The following is a 7,022-nucleotide window of genomic DNA, read 5'->3' on the forward strand; positions in this document are numbered from 1 at the left end:
CAATAATCAGAATCGGCCTCGACAATCGGAATCGGCTTCGACAATCAGAATCAGTCTCGACAATTAGAATTGGCCTTGATAATCAGAATTGGTCTCGTCAATCAGAATTGGTCTCCAAAATTGGAATCGGCCTCGACAAACGGAATCGGCCTTGATAATCGGGATCGGCCTCGACAAACGAAATCGGCATCGACAATCGGAATCGGCCTCGACCAAATGGAATCGGCCTCGACAAACGGAATTGGCCTCGATAAATGGAATCAGCCTTGATAAATAAAATCGACCTCGACCAAACGGAATCGGCCTCGACAAACGGAATCGACCTCGATAATCGGCCTCAACAATCAGAATTGACCTTGATAATCGGCCTCGACAAACGGAAGATCGGTCTCGATAAACGGAGTCGGTCTCGACCAAACAGAATCAGCCTCGATAATCGGAATCGGCCTCAACAAACGGAATCGGTCTCGACCAAACGAAATCGACCTCGACAATCGGAATAGGCCTCGATAATCGGCCACGACAAACGGAATCGGCCTCGACCAAAAGGAATCGGCCTTAATAATCGAAATTGGCCTCAACAAACGGAATTGACCTCGATAATCGGCCTCGACAATCGGAATCGGCCTCGATAATTGGCCACGACAAATGGAATTGGTCTCGACCAAATGGAATTGACCTCGATAATCAGAATCGACCTCGACAAACAGAATCGGCCTCATCAAACGGAATTGGCCTCAATAATCGGAATCGGCCTCGACAATCGGAATCGGCCTCGATAAATGGAATCGGCCTCGATAATCGGAATCGGCCTACACACAAGGCGGGGTCCATGGATGGACAACCGATGATGAATCAAGTAATATCAATTGAGCCCAATCGTTTGGGTTAACCCACTAGAGAATGATGAGAATGAGCCTAATAAGGCCTAAGGGAAGGTCACAATGTGGACGTTAACCCATCATTGCCCATCAATGTGGCCATTAAACCATTATTGCTCCCAAGGCATGGCCCACCATAATCATCATTACATGCATCATGGAGTAATCATACATTGTAATCGACCTCATATGCATTAAGTGGGCCACATCAATGGGCCGCACCAACGGGCCAATATACATCAAGGGGGTCACACCAATGGGCTGCACTAATGGGCCTCATATATATCAAGTGTGCCGCACCAATGGGCCTCATATATATCAAGTGGGCCGCACCAATGGGCCATAAATGCGCAACAGGTGGGCCCTAACATGGGCCTTATACATAATAACGGGCCCCATCACTTGGGCCTGATGTACACCACATTAGACCTCACATATGGGCCTCAAATATACATCACAAGTAGGCCTCAAATATATTACAGATGGGCCTCAAGCGTACATCACAGGTGGGCCCTATCATGTTGCCAGGTGGTGTGGATGAATCACATCCATCAAGGTGGGACTGGCAGAAGGATGGCGTGGACATAAAATACAAACATCATGGTGGAGTCCTCATCACCGTCCAGATCATCTGAACGGTGTGGATGAACAAATGCATCACAGTGGGATGACACGACATAATCCAAACCGCCTAATATAGATGGACGGAGTAAATATAATACATACATCAAGTCAGGGCCCCACCGTCCCTGTGGATGGTGGTTGACCCCACAGATGGACGGTGTGAATACGATACATGCATAAAGGTGGGGTCCTACAGTGGGACGGCTTGGATAAAACCCATACCTCATGGTGGGGTCCACACATGTGGATAGTGTAGATCAACAACACATACATCATGTATGGGACCCACAGAACTTGCTGACATCGCAGCAGCTACAAGCTACGTGGGTCCCATTGTTCTGTGGTGTGGACGACAAAGATGAAACTCAACCAGCAGCGTCCCACCTGATTGGATGGCTGGATGTAAAACAAATGGACAACATGAGTGCAGAACAGGTGGACGATGTGGATCCATACGTTTAGGTGGTCCCTACTGTCCAGATCATCGGACGGAATAGATATAAGACACATACAACACGGGTGGGCCCCACACGGAATGGCAGTGTGGATTCAATGCAAGCTCCAGGTCAGATCCACATAACTTGCTGCCGCTTCAGTATTGACCCACCGTCCAAAACGGATGGTGTAGATATGCATTCATCAAGGCGTCCCACCCCACACTTGTCACACGTGTAGGTGGGTCCCACACCATATGAAGAATGGCTGGATGGTATGTATATAACACATATACCAAGGTGGGTTTCCATCGTCCAAGTAGTGGACGGTGTGGATATAAAATGAATACATCAAGGTGGGTCCCACCCCCACACGTGCCACGTGTGGGGTGGGCCCACACACAAAACATATGGATGGTCAGGATATAACACTACCTCTTGGTACTGTCAGAACTGACGTTAGATACAGCAGCCCCTTGCTGCTGGACGGACGCTTAAAACACCTACATCTCGGTGTGTTCCTACCGTCCAAATAACTGGACGGTGAGGATGTGAAGTATACACATCATGTGGGTCCCATGGAGGGAAAATACGGATAAAATTCATGGCATGTGGGACCCACGTCCCTGTCCAGGACGGCAAACACGTACATCTTAGGTGGGTCCCACATGGACGGTATTGATAAAACTCATACAATGTAGTGGATAGGCGGTATGAATGCAACACTTGCAGCGTGGTGGAGTCCCACCATCCAGCAGCTGGACGGTGAGGATGAGACCCATTCATCAAGGTGGGTCCACACGTGTGGCCCACCATAGCTTTGAAATAAAGCTGATATTTGTTATTTTCCTTCGTCAAGGCCTGTCCATATGGACAGGCAGCAGGGTGGGCCCCACAAGTGGACTGTGGTGCGGTCCACTAAATGGACAACATGGATAAAATATGCAAACCATTGGGTGGGCCATCAACAATGAGAGAGAGAGAGAGGACGGTGTGATGGAGGGGCCCCGCCACTATGGGCCCCTCATAAGATTGTAATACATACATCAAATTTGGTCTCATCGCAAGTGGGCCATCAAATTAAAAATCAAAGGTAGATCACCCACCTATCGGCTTTCTTCTCGGTCCCTTGGACTCCTATGCTTATTGCCTTCAATTTTGATGGAGGTAGATGATGAATGAATGGTTGAGATGGGAGATGAGAGAGTGGGAAAGTGGGCCACACTTGGATTTGGGAGAGGGCTTTGACGTTAGGTGTTGCTTGGGAGGTTTGAGAAATGAGAGAGAAAGAGAGAGAGAAATAATGGACGAAAGGGATGGATGAAATGGTTGTTGTAAGGGATGGGAATGGGAAGGCATGGGTTGGGTTGAAATTTGTGTGAAAGAGGGATGGATGGAGAGAGAGAGAGTTGACTTTGGCAAAGGGAAAGGGATGGGTTGCTTGTACTTGAGGTATGGAGTGTACTTGACTTGATTGATTGATTGATGGGACATGCTGTAGAGATTCTCTCGAAATTCACAACGCGAGATGTTTATTCAGAATGAACGCGGGCCCACATCTCCTGGCCTGGGTATCGGATTGGTGTGCGAGTCACGGCGTTGGAACCGTGACGACGGGGCGGTCACAGAGGTATAGGTTTCGAGTTGAGTCGACTCTGATACGTGGGATTCGACTTAGGATCGCGTGTAAACGTCGGATATAGGTCGAGGGTTGCCGAAATTCGACCGGAAGGACTGTGAAAGCCTACGGAATAGTACAAGCTAGGACACGGGTCTTACAACTACTCAGGGAAGGTATGCGTTTATTTTATTAAAAATAAATCCGATATGTTTGCCACATTTAAGGTGTGGAAAGCAATAGTTGAGAAATAGACATGACATAAATTGAAAGTCTTAAGAATAGACAGTGGTAGTAAATTCACTTTAAAAGAATTCAATTAATTTTACTAATATGAGGGGATTGTAAGGCACAATACATTAATGCACACACCTGAGTAGAATGATGTGGCGAAATAGATGAAATGGACTCTCTTGGAGAGAGCACGAAGTATGTTGAGCAATGGTGCATTGGATGATGAATTATGGACTAAGGCCGTTAATACAGCTTGTTATCTTATGAATCGGTCCCCGTCCATGACAATAAACCGTAAGATTCCAGAAGAAGTGTGGAGTGGTCATGATGTAGACTACTCACAGTTGCGTGCATTTGGTTATTATGCTTATTCTCATGTACCGTTAGTTAAGAGAGATCAGCTAGACCATATGGCAAATAAGTGTACTTTTATAAGTTATGGTGATAGAGTGAAAGGATACAAGCTGTATAACTGGGTTACTCGAAAAATCATAATTAGTCAAGATGTCATGTTTGATGAAAATTCCTTATTCCATAGGATGGACACAAGGAACCATAAAAATTAGCAGTCATTGATGTCGAGATTGAAAAAGTTAATACACATGTTGAGCTTGAGCCGTAGACAAAGGTACATGAGCAAGTGGAGTATCCACATCTTAGAAAAAATCCGTCGAGAGATCGCAAATTATCAGTTAAATACAGAGATGACTCGAATGTTGCATTTGCTTTCATTACGGATTATGAGGATCCGTCTACATTTCAGGAAGCATTAGATGACCTAAATGTTGAAAAGTGGATAACGGCGATGCAAGATGAGATTGACTCTTTGTACAAGAATGAGACATGGGAGCTGGTGGAGCTTCTCGTTAAGAGTAAAGCAATTAGGTCTAAATGAATTTATAAGAAAAAACAAGAAATGTACAAAGTAAGCATGGCTACGAAGGGATATGCTCAGAAAGAAGGCGTCGACTTCTATAAGATATTCGCACTGGTTGTCAAGTATGTATCTATCAGATTTTTAGTTGTCTAGTACAACCTACAATTGGAGCAAATAGATGTGAAGACTGATTTCCTACATTGGGAGTTAACAGATTTACATGAAGTAACTAGAAGGTTCGAAATATAATAGGTAAAGAATAAAGTTTGCAGGTTGAGGGGGCTGTTATACGACCTGAAATAGTCGCTTAGGTAATGGTGCAAAAGGTTTGATACTTTCATGATGGGTCAACGATTTACCATAAGTGAATATGATCATTGTATTTATTTCATGATACTAGGTCATGGACAATTCATTGTATTGGTTCTGTATGTAGATGACATGCTAATTGCCAGCCATGACATGTATGGGATTGATACGTTAGAGACTCAGTTGTCAAGGACATTTGAAATGAAAAATCTGATAATTACAAAGAATATTCTCAGTATATATATTCACAAAGATAGAGATGAGCATGCTACTGTTATTACTGGTAGAATACCTTGAGAATGTATTAATTAAGTTCTGTATGGACAAGGTGAAACTAGTTATCACACCTTATGCTACTCACTTTAGGCTAACTTCAGAACAATGTCCTATTATAGATGAAGAAAAACAAGTTATATCTTATGCGCCCTATTCGAGTGCAGTTGGCAGTTTGATGTATGTCATAGTCTTTATGAGACTTGATATTTTACATGCAGTGGGTGTTGTGAGTAAACACATGGCTAACCCCGGGAAATAACATTAGGAGGCAGTGAAATGGTTACTTAGGTATATATGAGATATGGTGGACTACGTCTTAATATTTGAGAAAACAGAAGAGAAACTAATAGGTTATACAAATGTCGATTATACAGGAAATATAGACAATAGAAGGTTAACTTTCGGCTACTTGTTTGTTCTAGTGGGTGGAGCAATCAATTGGATGTTGAAGCTTCGGTTTCTGGTTGCTCTTTTCACAATCGAATCTGAGTATATGGCAGTGACAATGGCATTCGCATAAGGTGTTTGGTTGAGAGGAATGATAAATCAGCTTGAGCTTTAATAGGAAGCCGTGCCAATTAATTATGACAGTGAAAGCGCGATTAATTTGGTAAAAAACTTAGTTTATCACTCACGCAATAAGTATCTTAATATTTCTCATCATTTTATCTGACAGGTGTTGGAGGAAGGCGACGTGATTCTAGAGAAGATCCATATAAGCGTGAATCTGATCGACATGCTTACGAAGGTGGATCTCGTTGAGAAGTTCTAATTATGTTCAACTTATCTGGGATTGGCGAAGGTTTGATCAAGACGAAGTGTGTACGAGAAACAATGATAAAGTTATGATGGAAGGCGATTATAGATGGTGATGATAACAGATCAATGGAGCATGCAGATTAAATCCATGGTGGAGATTGTTGAATTGATGTCTTCAATCTGTGCAAAAATAATGGCATCGATCGATCGATTGCCTTGCTCGTTCCATTGGACCTCCCTGTAATTAGACAGATTGCTCACTAGACAGCTTGGATCATGTTCGGTTGATCCATCCACAATATTCAGAAAAATCCCTTTTACTCTTTGAACAGTTTTGGACTAGTTCGATCGCTCGAGCTTTGGTTTACTTGATCAATCAAAGGGTGCTCGATCAGTGTCGATTGATTGACACTTTGATCGATAGTACATGCGATTCTACGTAAGTGCGCAATTTGTTCCCTATTCCACTGCGATGCCATTTATATCAAGTGTAATTGGGATTATGGCATTCTAAGAGATTTCTAAGACATTCCTAAGGGTTCTAGAAAATAAAAGCTAGCATTTTGGGAGATTCAAAGGGATTCTTATCATTGTAAGTGCATTATCTGTTATAATATTGCTTTTATAGTGGATTGCTTGTTGCTTTATGCTGTGTTTTTTTCTTCTCATGTGGCTTTTGCCACGTAAAATTCATGTGTTCTCTACATATTTTGTCTACATTTTATTTCATCTTGTTTGATTGAATTCAAGTTTGCTTCTTCGCGATTCCCTACAGGCGATAGGTGTGGATGGGGTTTTTGACATAAGACATTAGCAGGCCACTAGAATATACAAGCCATAAGATAAATGGACAAAGTCTCGAGATCTTTATCCGGTGCTAGCTACTTTTCTTCTAGGTCATCGACAATATATAACGATTCTGTTAAAAATTCTGAAAAAAAAAAGAGCTTTGTAGACAGGAAAAATTATTCAAATTTGGAAGATACATATTATACCACTTAAAGAAATCT

The sequence above is a fragment of the Magnolia sinica genome, chromosome 12 (genome assembly GCF_029962835.1).
Source record: "Magnolia sinica isolate HGM2019 chromosome 12, MsV1, whole genome shotgun sequence".
In the NCBI taxonomy this organism is placed as follows: domain Eukaryota; kingdom Viridiplantae; phylum Streptophyta; class Magnoliopsida; order Magnoliales; family Magnoliaceae; genus Magnolia; species Magnolia sinica.